Source organism: Hemiscyllium ocellatum, chromosome 7 (genome assembly GCF_020745735.1).
Source record: "Hemiscyllium ocellatum isolate sHemOce1 chromosome 7, sHemOce1.pat.X.cur, whole genome shotgun sequence".
Taxonomy (NCBI): Eukaryota; Metazoa; Chordata; class Chondrichthyes; order Orectolobiformes; family Hemiscylliidae; genus Hemiscyllium; species Hemiscyllium ocellatum.
Window position 1 is genome coordinate 57,392,496 of NC_083407.1, and position 17,413 is coordinate 57,409,908.

Genomic DNA, 17,413 nt, shown 5'->3' on the forward strand with positions numbered 1-17,413 from the left:
AGTAGTTGGTATATTGGGTCCAGGTCGATGTGTTTGTTGATGGAGTTTGTGGATGAATGCCATGCCTCTAGGAATTCCCTGGCTGTTCTCTGTCTGGCTTGCCCTATGATAGTAGTGTTTTCCCAGTCGAATTCATGTTGCTTGTTGTCTGAGTGTGTGGCTACTAGGGATAGCTGGTCGTGTCGTTTCGTGGCTAGTTGGTGTTCATGTATGCGGATTGTTAGCTGTCTTCCTGTTTGTCCTATATAGTGTTTTGTGCAGTCCTTGCATGGTATTTTATAAACTACATTAGTTTTGCTCATGTTGGGTATTGGCTCCTTTGTTCTAGTAAGTTGTTGTCTGAGCGTGGCTGTTGATTTGTGTGCCGTTATGAGTCCTAAGGGTCGCAGTAGTCTGGCTGTCAGTTCTGAAACGCTCCTGATGTATGGTAGTGTGGCTAGTCCTTTTGGTTGTGGCATGTCCTCGTTCCGTGGTCTATCTCTTAGGCATCTGTTGATAAAGTTGCGCGGGTATCCGTTTTTGGCGAATACCTTGTATAGGTGTTCCTCTTCCTCTTTTCGCAGTTCTGGTGTACTGCAGTGTGTTGTAGCTCTTTTGAATAGTGTCCTGATGCAGCTTCGTTTGTGTGTGTTGGGGTGGTTACTTTCATAGTTTAAGACTTGGTCTGTGTGTGTTGTTTTCCTGTGTACCCTTGTGGTGAATTCTCTGTTCAGTGTTCTCTGTACTATCACGTCTAGGAATGGGAGTTGGCTATCCTTTTCTACTTCTCTCATGAATCGGATTCCTGTGAGTGTGACGTTGATGATCCGGTGTGTTTTTTCTATTTCCGTAAATCTGTAATCTGATTTATCTAGGATGACAGTCATTCTGCCTTTATCTGCTGGTAGTATGATTATGTTCTTATCATTTCTTAGTGCTTTCAGTGCTTCCCTCTCCTTGGTGTTGAGGTTATGTGTTTGTCTTCTTCTTATCATCATAGGTACGACCGTTTGTCTCACTGTTTGTTGTGTCTCTTCAGTCAGTCCATTGTTCCTGAGTGTACATTCCAGTGCTGCTAGGAAGTCTGCTGTCTTGGCGTCCCTGTGGTTGTAGTTGAGTCCCTTGGTCAGTGTAGTTCTTTCCATGTCTGTGAGCTGTCTGTGGGAGAGGTTTTTAACCCAGGTGTGTGTTGTAGTGTCCTCTTTTTTGTGTGTTAGTTTGGCCAGTTTTTCTTTTAGTGCCGTTTTTTTTGCGATGTGTTGTCCTGTTCTGTCCTATAGTGACAGCCTGTTCTATGGTCCGGGTCCATTCATGATTAGCGGTCTTTGATTACATCATAAAAGCACAACACCTACTAGCAGACACCAATACCTACCAAATGAAGGATTCTGACCCCACACCACAACTCACTAATAGAATAAATAACACACTAAGGAATCTACAAAAAAACGGACAGATAACCAAAGCTGACCTATGAAGAATGAAACCGGAAAGCAACAACACCCCCAGATTCTATGGACTACCCAAAGTACACAAGCCAGACATCCCACTCAGACCCATAGTATCACTACCAGGGACACCAGCATACAAACTGGCCAAAGAACTACAACAGAAACTGAAACACCTGGTCAGCGGATCCAAACACTCCATACAATCAACACAGGAATTCTTGGACGCCATCAGGAATACACACATAGACAAAGAAGAAACCATGATCTCATTCGACGTGACGGCACTGTTCACTTCGATTGACAAAACCCTAGCCAGAGAAACAATAGCCAACCTACTGGACATACAGAACAGAAAACAGGAGGCGGAACCTATCAACAAAGACGGCATACTTAAACTACTGGACTTGTGCCTCACTACACACTTTACATTCAACAATCAGATATACGAACAAATCAACGGAACACCCATGGGATCACCAAACTCGGGACTCATAGCAGAGGCAGTTATGCAAAGGTTAGAACAAACAGCCCTACCACAAATTCAACCCAAACTCTGGGTCAGATATGTCGATGACACGTTCATAATCATCAAAAACACGGAAATAGAAAAAACACACCGGATCATCAACGCCACACTCACAGGAATCCGATTCATGAGAGAAGTAGAAAAGGATAGCCAACTCCCATTCCTAGACATGATAGTACAGAGAACACTGAACAGAGAATTCACCACAAGGGTACACAGGAAAACAACACACACAGACCAAGTCCTAAACTATGAAAGTAACCACCCCAACACACACAAACGAAGCTGCATCAGGACACTATTCAAAAGAGCTACAACACACTGCAGTACACCAGAACTGCGAAAAGAGGAAGAGGAACACCTATACAAGGTATTCGCCAAAAACGGATACCCGCGCAACTTTATCAACAGATGCCTAAGAGATAGACCACGGAACGAGGACATGCCACAACCAAAAGGACTAGCCACACTACCATACATCAGGAGCGTTTCAGAACTGACAGCCAGACTACTGCGACCCTTAGGACTCATAACGGCACACAAACCAACAGCCACGCTCAGACAACAACTTACTAGAACAAAGGAGCCAATACCCAACATGAGCAAAACTAATGTAGTTTATAAAATACCATGCAAGGACTGCACAAAACACTATATAGGACAAACAGGAAGACAGCTAACAATCCGCATACATGAACACCAACTAGCCACGAAACGACACGACCAGCTATCCCTAGTAGCCACACACTCAGACAACAAGCAACATGAATTCGACTGGGAAAACACTACTATCATAGGGCAAGCCAGACAGAGAACAGCCAGGGAATTCCTAGAGGCATGGCATTCATCCACAAACTCCATCAACAAACACATCGATCTGGACCCAATATACCAACCACTACAGCGGACAGCTGAAACTGACACCCGGAAGCGGCAAGGACAGACCACTATAAATACCGGAAGAAACATCAAAGAAGCGCTTCGCAGGAGGCTCCAGAGCACTGATGATGTCTCCTAGCCAGGGGACGAAACGTTTGCAACAAAAACTTCCAGCTCGGCAAACAGAACCACTACAACAAGCACCCGAGCTACAAATCTTCGCACAAATTTTGGAGTACAACATTCAACAGGATGTTGTTCAGAATGGAGCATTTCAGCATTTTAACTATGAAGAGCGGTTAGATAAACTCAAAATATTTTCTTCAAAGCATAGAAGGCTGAGAGGGGAAATGTTGAGTTGCATAAGATTATGAGGGCATGGACATGGTGATGGCTGTCCCCCTTAGTTGAATGGTCACCAAGAAGGGACATAATTGTAAGGTGAAAGGTTTAGCGGGGATTTGAAGAATTCTTTTTACCCAGCGAGTGGTGGAAATCTGAAACGTGTTGCCTGAAAGGTTAGCTGAGGCAAGAAACCTCACAGCTTTTAAACTTACTTGAAGGAGCACTTGAAATGTCATTACATTTAAGGCTATGGGCCAAGTGTGCTGGAAAGTGGGACGAATGTAGTCTTAGAGTAGTTCTGCTGGTACAAACCTGATGGGCTGAAGGACCTTTTATGTCATGTATGGTTTTATGATTCTTTGATTCAGAACTGATCTTGAGGTATATTATGAAGGCACCTAATTGTAGCAGACAGGATTAAATCAGATGTCTCCTTATTTTTAGGAATCAATAAATATTATCTGGGGTAAATTATAATCAAGGAGTTCATAGATATGCCTTCCTCTGTTGGCAGCTGACTTGTTCATGTTTTTTACTGCAATATTGTCCTGCCATACTTTTGGCTTACATTTAGATTCCATAATATTGGTGTACAGTTTCATCAATTGTAGTTTAGGGCTTTGTTCATGAAGATATGCAGTGAAAAATACATTGCACCAGCTGCCTTCCCTTATTCTTTACTACTTCTGTGTTGATGACTTGTCGACTGATTGAAGTAATTGCCCATTGCAGTTGAAAATGGATCTTTTGCTTGATGTTTTTGTCAACTAGCCTTTTGTACTCACCATCATTTCAAAGCTATAGACTTGTGTTAGACTTTTGAGGTCAAATAATCCATCAGATTAGAAACTTCAAGACATCAAAGTAAAGTCCAGGCATACTGACTAGAATATATTAAATTCAATCTTCAACAAAGTCTATCCACTTTGTAGCGGCTGGTTCCAGCAGCTCTAGCATGGTTTTTGCAATCTGTGGGTTGTCTGACAGATTGCATGAGAAGACCAAATCTAAAGAATCCTATGTAGAGAAGGCATTTTATTCTTCCTGGAGGAATTAATCTTTTTTGTGGTTGGCATTAAAGGAATCAGTGAACCAATTATAATTTTTTGGCATTGCCGGGATTCTGCCTACCGCTCTTTCAATGGTGTTGTTGTAGCAATCCCAGTCAATTTTAGGCAGCTTCCACTGGGGACTGGTTTCAATAGAATCACCATGACTTTGATGTTCATTGCAGTCAAGTTGAAAAAACCCTTTAATTGAATTCAAACAAAGTCCAAGTGTTTGAAATTAAACTTTCTCTTCAGTGTAGAACATTTCTATGCAATAGCTGGCTCTTAGCTCTTAATATCTACAAGTTATTCCAAGGTAATTCAGTCTTAGATCTAGTTGCCATTATGTTATGTTGGACTTCCCTGTCACATCTCATGACCATCCTGACTTCTTCAGCAACAGCATTAAACTTTTGCCACCCTCAGAAACTCCATCTGACTCCTTCCTTACCTGAAAAGAAGCATGTCTGGTCCATCTTAGCTTCTCGGTTGTAGAGTTAGTTTGTACAAAAGTCAGCAAACAATCACTATACTAGTGATCCTGTGTGGTGAATACTGGAGTGCTTTTCTTGAGTGGTTCAAGTGGACGAATTGGAGTCAACCATCATCAGTATGCTGGTTATGCACTGGAATCTTAGCTATACTTTCTGGCAGCAACCCTTATCAGTGACAAACCAATCCTTGAGATGATGCAGTTGAGTGAACATTTGAGGAACCTGGGAGTTGTGTGGAGTAGAGCATTAGGCCTTCTCCATGTTTAGTTGGAACATACTTGCAGAAGTTAATGCCTGTGGTCACAAATGAGCTGGACATGGGGGAGTGAAATGTCTTCCTGTTCAGGAGTCTGATTAAGTAATGCCATGGAGCTCTGAATGCCACATATGTAGTTGATTGCTCTTGGGAACCCAATTATGGATTCAAAGCCAAAGTTCTGGTAATTCCATGGATCTGTGGTAATCTGCACAAATTGATGTTCTTTCCTGAAAAGAGCAAGTGGAAAGTCAAAGTCACTGAAAGGTAGCTGAATAGGAGATGGTTTCAGCCACATAGTTCTTTGAATGTTGCATCATAGGTAGACAGGATCGTTAAGAAGCATTTAGCATGCTTGCTTCCATTGCTCATACACCCAATGGGAGTTGGGCCATCATGTTGAGGTTGTAACGGACATTGGTGAAGTCACTTTTTGAGTACTATGTTCAGTTCTGGTCACCCTGCTACAGGAAGGTTGATGTTAAATTGGAGAAGGTTCAGAAAAGATTTGCCAGAGTGTTGCTGGGGTTAAAGCATTTGAATTATAAGGAGAGGCTGGATATAGGCTGGGACAATTTTCACTGGACTGTAGGAGGTTGAGTGGTGACTTTATTAAGTTTATAACTGATGAGTGTAGGAGATTGAGTGGTGACTTTATTAAGTTTATAACTGATGAGGAGCATAGATAAGTTGAATAACAAAGGTCACTTCCCTAGGGTGGAGGAGTTCAAAACTAGGGGCCATGTATTTAAGGTGAGAGGAGAAAGATTTAAAAGGAACCTGAGGGGCAACTTTTTCACACAGCATTTGGTTCATATGTGGAATGAACTGCCAGAGGAAGTGATAGATTCAGATACTGTTACAACATTGAAAAGACATTTGGATAGAGACATGAATAGGAAAGATTTAGAGAGTTTTGGGCCACATGCAGGCAAGTGGGACTAGTTCAGTTTGGAAAACCTGATTGGCATGGACGAATTGGGTCGAAGTGTTTGTTTTCATGCTGTATGACTCTGACCCAGTGATGAGAAAGTTCAATGCTGCTGTGTTCTTCAGCAACACAGGCACGGTGTTTCCTCAGAAACAATGCAGCTGCCAATTTGCCTGCAAAAGATGGCATATGTAGATGATGCTATCTCTACTAATGTGAAGATATGTGGCTTTGACATTCCTCACCTTAGATGGTGGCAATGCCATGAGTGGACTTTGGTCTCCCTCTTCCTATTCCTCCATAGGTGGAGATCCCTAATCCTTGGATCTCTGCTGCTTTTGTTTTTGGACATTCCTTCATGTTCTTCTCCATCTCATTTGATGTCTCAAGCCCAGTACAGGTGCTGGGTTTAACTGGTCAAACATTTTGCATTGAATTATGAATCTGTGAACAAAAAGGAGGAAAATGATGTTTAGTTTCCTTTTCACCACTTTTCCAAATCACCCAAATCTTTGGGCACTTGTCTAGTACTACGACCTTAAGTAAAGTTCTAACTTGCAAATCCCTCAACAAAATAAGGTACATTTTGCATGACCAACAAATGTTCACCTACTTCCTCATTCAGCTGTGTGCAAGGAATTTGTAGCCTTGAGCACTTAGTACATTTGCTGCATGTGCTACATAACATACGTGATTTCTGGTGGCCTTTATCAATCTATGTGACACAGCTTGCAATTTTGGAATTGACATCGTGTTTCATGGCTTCATTCTCATGTTCATGTGATTCAGATGCCCAGGTCAGTGAAAGATCCAGTACATCTTTGCAAAGACCAATTCCCCTAACCTCTGACAACTAATGGTGATATTAAGAATGAGTTGTCTTTGAGCTCAGATTTAAAAGAATTCCATGATCTGTTTGGGCCGTCAGTGTTATTTATGACTTAAGACTGCTAATCAATATACTGCAGTGAGTGCATCAGTTTAGTGTACAGTCCTTAAATGAGTACTCACATTATCAGCTTTTTTGGTACCTATTATGTTTCATACATGATCAAGTGTTTTGAGCTTGCTGGTATACTTGTAAACAGACCACAGGTCTCTCTTATTTATATTCAGCATTCTCAGTGAGGAACTCTACACTGATCTGACTGGAGAAAAGATTGTGTGCATTAATTTTGATTTTGATTTCTGCATCCTCGATGCCCAAATCTAAGTTCTTCTCACTGCACCCACACCCTCTGCAGCAACACTCACCGCTTTCCCCACCACCACTGTCAATGGGCTTTTCTTTTCCTTTGACAATCCTTCAGTCTCCCCTGTAACTGTGGCTCTATTCGCAGTTTTCCCTGACCAATCTGAGCTTACACCCATCCATTTCCCCATTAAATTTGCATCATTCCTGCTCCTTCAATCTCACAGCACACCTCACAAACTCATTGTGTTCCTCATTCTCAATATTCAGCTCTCACACTCCCATGTCACTCTTGTCCCTACATCACTTTAATTCTTCCCTCTGCCTCTGAATTGACTACCTCCTTCATTCATGATCTTTCTGGAACCCTGATTTTCAAGTTTCACTCGTTAATGTAGCTTCCTTTCTTTACCTTTAACTTTTCAATTGTGCCACTTTTCCATTGAGTCCCTTTTGTGTTGTGTAACTTTTATTTTGACTTTCTGTTAACTCCTCAGAAAACTTAATAATATTAGTTAAACACATCTTTAACAAATTTGTGCTGGTATCATTTTCCAAGCAGCATTTGTTCATGTTCCTATTTGATAAGTAATTGTAAAAGCTTTCCCATCACCGAGGTTTAACTAGCTCTGTAGTGTTTAGGGTTATCCTCACACTGTTTTTTGAACAAGAGTGAAATATTTGCAATTCTCCAAATTACCAGCATCATTCCCAAATCTAAGGAGGATGGGAAGATAAAGGCTAGTGCCTCTGCAATTTCTATCCTTGCTTTTTATTGCTGGACTTTTCCCATCAGTGCTAGTGATTTATCCATTTTAAGTACAAGCAGCTGTATTCTTTAGCACTTGTTGGAAAATTTTATGACACAAAATCCGTTTGGCTACATTTGGAATGTACTTCCTTGGCCATAAAGAACTGGAGAGATATTTGAAGAGGGGGCTCCAGGCTCAGTGGAAGCAATGCTACCATTGTACCATGAGATCTCTTACTCTATATCCTTCTCTACAGAGTAAACTCAGGAATGTAACATCACCATTATTGTTCCTTCTCGCCAATCAAATTGATTCTGCTTTTCACTTCTCCAAACACCTCTCTCTCCAGTACTGTAACATTCTTCTTAATCATTACTGTCCCATCTTTCTTTCTCTTGTCTTTGCTGCCTTTCTATCATCTGCAAACTGACCTCAGGCCCCTCCTATTTATATTGTACATTCTCAGTGAGGAACTTTATACTTTCCTGTACCCTCTTTCCTCAATACCTTATATTCAGAAATACTTAATCTCCAGTCCTGTCCTTTATGAACCATGTTTCTGTTTTTACCACAATGCCATCTTTCCAAGTGGCTTTTCTGCAGCTCACCAATTCTATTTGTCACTCTTTGTCTGTTATGTAGGTGAATTGTAAACCTAAATATCAATTTTATTCCAAATTTCCCTTAGTTTAACCCCCACCTCATTGCTTCTTGCTGTAGTGTTACCAGCCTCTCCTAATGCTTTTTGAATATAAATGCTGGTTTCTATCCCTCTATTAATTTAGTTAAGCTCTTTACAACAGCTCTAGTTCCTGGTTCTGTTGATGATCAACCTGTCCCATTCATCTGGCTATGTTCAGTATTTTATATATTCATTCTTTCTATTCATTTCTCCCTCATGTGCTTCTGTAGTTTCTCTTTCAAGCTAATCTATTCTGTTCCTCTTAACCACTTTCTGTTGTAGTGAATTCCACATTCAAAAGACTATCTAGGTAACATTTCATTTGTGAATTTCTTTTATCAGTCCTTACGTCTCAACTGCCCACAAGTGGATACATCTGCTCCACATCTAACCTATCAGACCATTTCATCATCTTGAAGACCACCCTGCGATCTTTCCATTTCTACAGAAAGAGCAGCCTGGCTCCATATAATTTTAGAAGTATGTCTCTCAGCTCTGGTATCATTCTATGCAATCCTTACTACACCCTCTGCACTATCTCTATATCTATTTTATGATACCAAGATCAGATTGTTCACACTACTTGAAATGTGACAGCCAATCTTGCATACAAATGTAATATCACTTCCCTGTTTTTCAAGTGTATCTCTCTAGAAATGAAACTCAGGTCTCTGTTTGCTTTTTTTATTGCCTTCTTAAACTGTATCACTACTTTTAGTGAACTATGTAGCTGTAACTCCATTATGCACTTCATGTTCCAAATCATTTCAAACAAGCTGAAGCATAAACTTTAGAACTATTCTGAAATAAATTCCACAGAAGAACTATTTTCAATTGGTTGCCTTTACTGGTTGATGACAAACTCTGACCATGGAGAGAGAAAGGATGACTAGAGCCACTGTCTTTTCAATTATGTAATGAACACATTGTTCTGCTTGCCAAGTGGAGGCCAGGATGGTTCTGCCTGAACACATGAGTTGTGACTCTTTATGTTTTATTTTTATTTTTGAGGGCTTCTGAATGCTGGAATTGGTCATTTACACTCTCGCTGCTGGAATTCTTCCATGGTTGTTGTTTATGTGTTGGTTCAGGCTTGGCATCTGTCCTCTGAGGATATTAAATGATGGTTGCACTTAACACCTGAACATCGAGGTAAGGGGTGTATAAGTCTATTAGGGTAGCAGTGAAAAGAAGTCAAGAATGTGCACCCGTGGGTCAGCCCTCTTTGTATCCTGAAGATTTGCTGCTGCAGGTATCGACTGATAGCAGGTTTCCTCAGCAGTAGATATTTTGATGTAACATTTGAAAATTTCATGGAAATTTCTGGAGGGGTTCAAAGAGAGAGGAAATCAACAACTACTGTTGATGTTCATGGTACAGCAATGTTTTGGACTGGTGTTGCAACTGCTTCGTGACCATCTATTTGTACAGCCCCATCTTTCCATCAGGGTGTGTGTACTTCCTTCACCAGATATGTTGAGGTGGCTGACAATAGTACGATGGTCAAGGATCCATTTGGGATTTGACCCAGCAAATGTCAAGTCAACGTGACTTTTAAAGCAAAGTCAATGCAGCTTGTTTCCTTTTCCCTCCTTCTAGCTCTGGGAAGACAGGGTTTCTTCACAATACAGACTTTGTTCCCACCTGCAACAAACCTGGTGTGGTGTCATGGCCAACTGCAGCTCAGTCATGTGCAGTCTGGCAAGCCATCAGACAAATGATTGTTACCAAAATATATGTTGAAATCTACATGGTGGGGCAGATTGCCTCCATAAACATCCCTCAGCTAATCCCCCACCCAAAAACTGGAATCAAGGATGGACATAGGGAAGGAAAGTGAACATGGAGGCTACAAGGAAGGCCAGCAAGGCTCCATCCACAATCTCTCAGTGAGAAAAAATATAGGGCATTGGGTGAGACAAAACAGAGAAAGGATGCTGCAGCCCACTGTCAGTGCACCAACAGTGTCCACTGAGCCTTCTCCTAAAAAAGAAACAATGGAAGAGGAGCTAGTGGAGAGATAACAAGGAGATTGACAAGTGCTTAAAAGAAAATTCTCAGTGAAAGAAACCCAAAATAAGGATCGAATCTTAACTGAAATCAATGGCTAAAGATGGCTCATGTCTAAAGTGGAAGATAACAACTACTCCTCATCAGATCATGAAGGGCAAGAAAAATGACAACAACAAAAGTATTGGCAAAGGAGCTGAAGGAGAAGATTCCCCAACTCTGAATCAAAGTAATCAGTGAAATGTCTAGCACATCTTAAAACCAAAGTTCAACATGTCTATCCCAGCTCCAGGGAGCCGAGTATAGTGAAGTCTCCAAAGGACCTGAGCTCCAGAACATTGGGAACAGCAACATCCCAAACATCCCTGATTGTGCAACTTGGAGCACCATGCTGCAAGGACAACACTGTCCTGGAGACCAGGATGGTTGTCACACCCAACAACAGTGAAAACGTTTGTGAACATAAGGGTGGTAATACCACAGACAACTGGACTGGTATGCTCCAGACACTTTCAACGTCTATAGAGCGTCTCTCTCAATGTGTTTGGCAATATGCTAAACTGACCACTCCATGTCTTTTGAATTAGGTGCACTTCACTGATCTGAGGATTTTGTAGGAACATGGAACACTGCATCGCATCATCCACATCCAATCATCACAATAGTTGTCACATGGACTATCAATCTGATCAGGGAAACAATTATTTGTCATTAAGTGAAACACCTAACGCCTGGAGGAAGAACACCTCATCTTCCGCCTTGGAAACCTCCAACCACACAGGATCAATGTAGCTTTCGCCAGTTCTTTCATGTCCCTTCCCCAACCTTATCCCAGAGCCAACCTTCCAACTCAGCACCGGCCTCTTGAACAGTACTACCTGTCCATCTTCCTTCCCACCTATCCGTTCCACCCAACTTTCTGATCTATCACCATAATCTCCCACCTCCATTTACCTATCACATTCCCAACTACCTCCCCCCAGCCACATCCCTCTCCCATTTATCTCTCAGCCCCCTTGGGCTTCCCTCTCATTCCTGATGAAGAGCCCATGGTCAAAATGTTGACTCGCCTGCTCCTTGGATGCTGCCTGACCTGTGCTTTTCCAGTACCAGACTTTTTGACTCTTTAATGACATCGTGAGCAGGGCTGGATAATCTACTTCAGCTAACAGCAAACTAGCCATATCCTGACTTCTAACAGGAAAGTGTAAAAGACACTATGTAGCATAAAGTCTTCAGCAATTCTGAAGGACAGAGGGCGACACATAGACAGTTGTTGAGAACAGACAGTCCCAAGATATGTTTGTTGCTTGTCCTCTGAGGCTTCACAAATTAGATCGATCAGCTCAAGTATATGTCCTTCTCTGACCACTGCCTCCTACAGACTGACTGACTGTCACCTCAGCAGAAACCAGAGGGTTAGCAGCAGGACATGGAGGCTGAATGTGGAATTGCTGTCCTGAGAAATTTGAGGAATTCAAAAAGTATTATGGAGATTGGAGAACAGTGGAAGGACTCTGAGTTTTTAATGCATTGAGAGGAGCCAAACAAGGTGAAGAGGTTCTCCATCATCAAAGGTGTTCAGAAGTTGAGTTGATAGACACCAAGAGGGAAATGTCCCAACTCCACAAAGCGTGCAGAAACTGCTCCTCCTTAAGCTGATGCCGAAAACCTCAAGGAAAACTATCAAAGTTGTAATTGAGTGTTGCAGATTGGCACATTCCAAGATCCAGGACGATATGTTGATGGCACACTAAAGTTTGGAGTAAACCTTGCAATGGCTCAATGGAGTAAAGCCAACGTCTAAAGCCCTTCTAACAATTTATGCCAGGGGTCTAGGAATTGTGTAAAACTCCTCAAAATGTAGGTACCAGACATGTACACCTCACTGTACTGTATGGAAAATAGCAGATTGATATGGAGCTTTAAGTAATATCAAATGCTCTTTTACAAATATTCTGAATAAAATATATGTTTTGGAAAAATTACATTGATTACAAATGATTGTATTAAAAGATTCCTTTTCTTCAGCTATCATTGGTAAACAAATCATTATTTATTATTTTCCATGTATGAATCACTCATTCTGGGCAAAAGCACTGGAAACTTCAACTGTGGAAACAGTATTAGAATTTATCCCAGACTACTGGGATCATAACATCTTTAGTCTTTTGGCTGCAATCATCTTATCTGAAATTCTAACCTCTCTTATAACCCGAATTTCTTTTGGCAGCTATACTTTCAGCTGCCTAGATTCTTAGATTTTTAATTCTCTCCTTTAAAGCTGCTCACAATGCTTCCACTTTTCTGTTCACTAAACCACCTCTGAACACTTACCTCTTTGTTCAAATAGTAGAGCAACTGGCCTAAAATTTCTTTATTTCATCTAGAGACAGATTTCACCTGATAATGTTTCTTTGATATACCTTGGGACATTTTGGTATTGTGGAAGTACTCTAACTATAAGATTGTGTTATGAATCTCAACTAAGTCTTCAGCAGACACTGCACATTAATATTAATTATAATAAACAACAATACTAAACTTAGAAAATACTAATCTGGCAATTCAACTCAGAATAACTCCAAGAAGACATTGTATTAAGTCAATGTGACATTGTTTCATGCTTCTCTCTGAGAACTTATTTTCTGTCTAATATGTCTTTAAAATGTGTGGACAAGTGGTACAATACACTGTGTTTAATGTAAAATCATGGATTGATTGCAGCTTGGAAGAGGTTGATTGTAGTGTCATAGAAACATAGAGTCATTCATGTATACGGTATGGAAACAGACCCTTCAGTCCAATTTGTCCACGCCGACCAGATATCCAAAATTAACCTAGTCCCATTTGCCAGCACTTGCCCATATCAATCTAAACCCTTCCTACTCATATATCCATCCAGATGCCTTTTAAATATTATAATTGTACTAGCCTCCACAATTTCTGCTCATAAGTCATTTTATACACACACCATCCTCTGCCTGAAAAAAAATTACCTCTGAGGTCACTTTTAAATCATTGCCCTTTTACATTAAACCTATGTTTTCCAATTTTGGACTCGCCCACCCCAAGGAAAGACCGTGGGCATTTAGTCTATCCATGCCTCTCATGATTTTATAAACCTCCATAAGATCACCCCTTAGCCTCTGATGCTCCAGGGAAATGAGCCCCACCATATTCAGCCTCGCCCTATAGCTCTAATCCTCCAACCTTGGCAACATCCTTGTAAATCTTTTCTGAACCCTTTCAAGTTTCACAACATTTTTCATAATATTCCAAAGGTGGCCTAATTAATGTCTTGTACAGCTACCACATGACCTCCCAATTCCTATATTCAATGCTTTGACCAATAAAGGAAAGCATACCAAATGCTTCTTTACTATTCTATCTACCTGCGACTCCACTTTCAAGAAACTGAACCTGCACTCCAGAGTCTCTTTGTTAAGTAACACTCCCCAGGACCTTACCATGAAATATGTCAGTCCTGTCCTGATTTACGTTTTCAAAATGCAGCATCTCACATTTATCTAAATTAAACTCCGTCTGCCACTCCTCAACCCATTAGCCCATCTGATCAAGACCCTCTTGTATTCTGAGGTAACCTTCTTCACTGTCCACTACACCTCCAATTTTGGTGTCATCTGCAAATTTACTAACTATATCTCCTATGTTCACATCCAAATCATTGATATAAAATGACAAAAAATAGTGGACCCAGTACCGATCCTTGTGGCACACTGCTGGTCACAGGCCTCCAGCTTGAAAGGGAACCCTCTGTCTTCTTCGTTCAAGCCAGTTTTGTATCCAAGTAGCTGGTTTTCCCTTTATTCCGTGTGATCTAACCATGTTAAACAGTCTACCATGAGAAACCTTGTCAAATGCCTTACTGAAATCCATATAGATCAGGTCCACTGCTCTGCCCTCAATTTTCTTCGTTACTTCTTCAAAAAACAATCAAGTTCATGAGACATGATTTCCCATATATAAAGCCTTATTGACTATCCTTAATCAGTCCTCAGCCAATGACTCTGCGAACGTCGTCTATCTCAAATGTTGCAGGCAAGGATGCCCTGAGGCCTGGTACATTAGGGAAACTGAGCAGAGGCTTCAGCAATGGATGAATGGGCACTACACAACAATCAACAGACAGGAGCGTTCCCTCCTAGTTGGGGAACACTTCAGTGGTCCGCGACATTCGACCTTGGACCTTCGAGTAACCATCCTCCAAGGCGGACTTCAGGACAGGCAGCAGCGAAAAGTGGCCAAACAGAGACTGATAGCTACGTTCGGTACCCATCGGGATGGCCTCAACCAGGTCCTTGGGTTCATGTCACACTATAGGTAATCCTATTGCACTATACACACACTCACACACACAGATACAGTTTGTCTCACAGGCACTGACAACCTCTCTCTCTCTCTCTCTCTCTCTCTCTCTCTCTCTCTCTCTCTCTCTCACTCACACACACACACACAAACATTTGTGGGGTGAATTTTTATTTGCACAGTTACATTATACTTTGCTCAAAAACTGCATGAATCCATGTAAGATTCTGTTAATTCATTTTTAAGATTAGAATTAGGCTAAACATTATGGCACAGACAGCAGCACATAGGGGTGCTAATACCCAATATATTGTCTGGGCTGACACCAATTGTTAAACTTCACTTGAGAATGTAATTTTTAAATAAAAGTTCTGCAATTTACACATGAAAGAAGTGAAACTAACATGGTCATTCTAATAAATGAGAGACTTAACAAACAATCAAGGTATTTTTCAATGTATAATTTCAGTTACATCACACTGTAAACTTTTGCTATAAATTCTGTGTCATACAATCTCATACTCCACAATCACCTGATGAAGGAGCAGCGCTCAGAAAGCTAGTGCTTCCAATTAAACCTGTTGGACTATAACCTGGTATTGTGTGATTTTTAACTTTAATCAGTCCTTACCTTTCCAAATACTGTCCCTCAGGATTCCCTCCAACAACTTTCCCACCACCAATGTCAGGCTCACCGGTCTATAGTTCCCTGGCTGTTTCTTACCACTTTTCCTAAACAGTGGCACCATGTTAGCCAAACTCCAGTCTTCTGGCACCTCAGTTATGACTATGGATGATACAAATGTCTCAGCAAGGGGCCCAGCAATCACTTGAGCTGAAAATGTGTTGCTGGTTAAAGCACAGCAGGTCAGGCAGCATCCAAGGAACAGGAAATTCGACGTTTCGGGCCAGAGCCCTTCATCAGGATTCCTGATGAAGGGCTCTGGCCCGAAACGTTGAATTTCCTGTTCCTTGGATGCTGCCTGACCTGCTGTGCTTTAACCAGCAACACATTTTCAGCTCTGATCTCCAGCATCTGCAGACGTCACTTTTTACGCCCAGCAATCACTTCCCTAGCTTCCTACAGAGTTCTAGGTTATACCTGTTCAGGTCCCAGGAATTTAACCATCTTTATGCATTTAAGACCTTCAGAACATCCGCCTCTGCAATATGGACATTTTTCAAGATGTCACTATTTTTTCCCCATGTTCTCTATCTTCCATAGCCTTCTCTTGCCTTTAAGTCTGGCTCATTTGCCCTACTCTCCTCCTTTTTATCCTAGGCGTATTCAAATAATTATCCAGTTTTCGTTTGAAGATCTCACTTGAATATGGCTCTCGCACAGTCATAGCCATTGCATTAAAGATTCAAACAAGAAGTCTATACTCGTGTCACTGTTGCCTCTTATGCTAATCATCTTAAATTGATGTTTTCTGTTTCTCATCCTTCTGCCTATGGGATCCATTTCTCCTTATCCATGCTGCTCAGACTGCTCACAATTTTGAACACCTCCAGCAAATCACTTCTCGACATAAGCAAACAATGTTAACACAAAAATGTCAATGCCAAACAGCAAAAACAGGCTCAAAGAATAACTTTGATAAAAGAGAGCTGTTAAGTGGGGCAACTTATAGCAAAGACACATTGCTGTACTCTAACAACCACATTATCCTCATCACAATGAGTCCCCTCATTCAAAAATTCAAGTAAGTCGGAGGTGGGGGAGTGGGGAGAAGGGAGCTGAGAGATAAATGGGAGGGGGGTTTGGGGCTGGGGGAAGGTAGCTAGAAATGCAATAGGTAGATGAAAGTGGGGGATGAGAGAAGTGTGGAGTGGATAGGTGGGAAGGAAGGTGGACAGGTAGGACAGTTCAAGAGGCTGGAGCCAAGCTGGAGGGTTATCGATCTGCAATAAGGTGGAGGGAGGGGAGATGAGGAAGCTGGTGAAATTGACATTGATTCCATGTGGTTTCAGGGTCCCAAGACAGAAGGTGAGGTTTTGTTCCTCCAGTCGTCAGGTGGCTAGATTTTCATGGTAGAGGAGGCCCAAGACCTGTATGTCTTTGGTCGAGTGGGAGGGGGTGTTGAAGTGGTTGGCCACAGGGAGGTGAGGTTGTTTGGTGCATGCATCCCAGAGATGTGCTCTGAAATGTTCTGCAAGGTGCCTTCTTGTCTCCCCAATGTATTGGAGACATTAAGAGCAATGGATACAATAAATATGGTGTTTGGATGTGCAGATAAATCTCTGCCAGATGTGGAAGGATCCTTTGGGGCCTTGGTGGTGGTGAGGGGGGAGGGGTGGGTGCCGGTTTTACACCTCTTGCAGTGGCAAGGGGAGATGTCAGGAGTGGAAGGTGGGTTGGTGGGATGCGTGGACCTAATGAGAACGTCACGGAGGGAATGGTCTCTGTGGAATGAAAATAGTGGTGGGGAGGGAAATATATCTGAAGTGGTGGGGTCTGACTGTAGGTGGCAGAAATGGCAGAGAATGATGGGTTGTATCCGGAGTGCATCTCCTCCACTTCCGCCCTTGAACCCC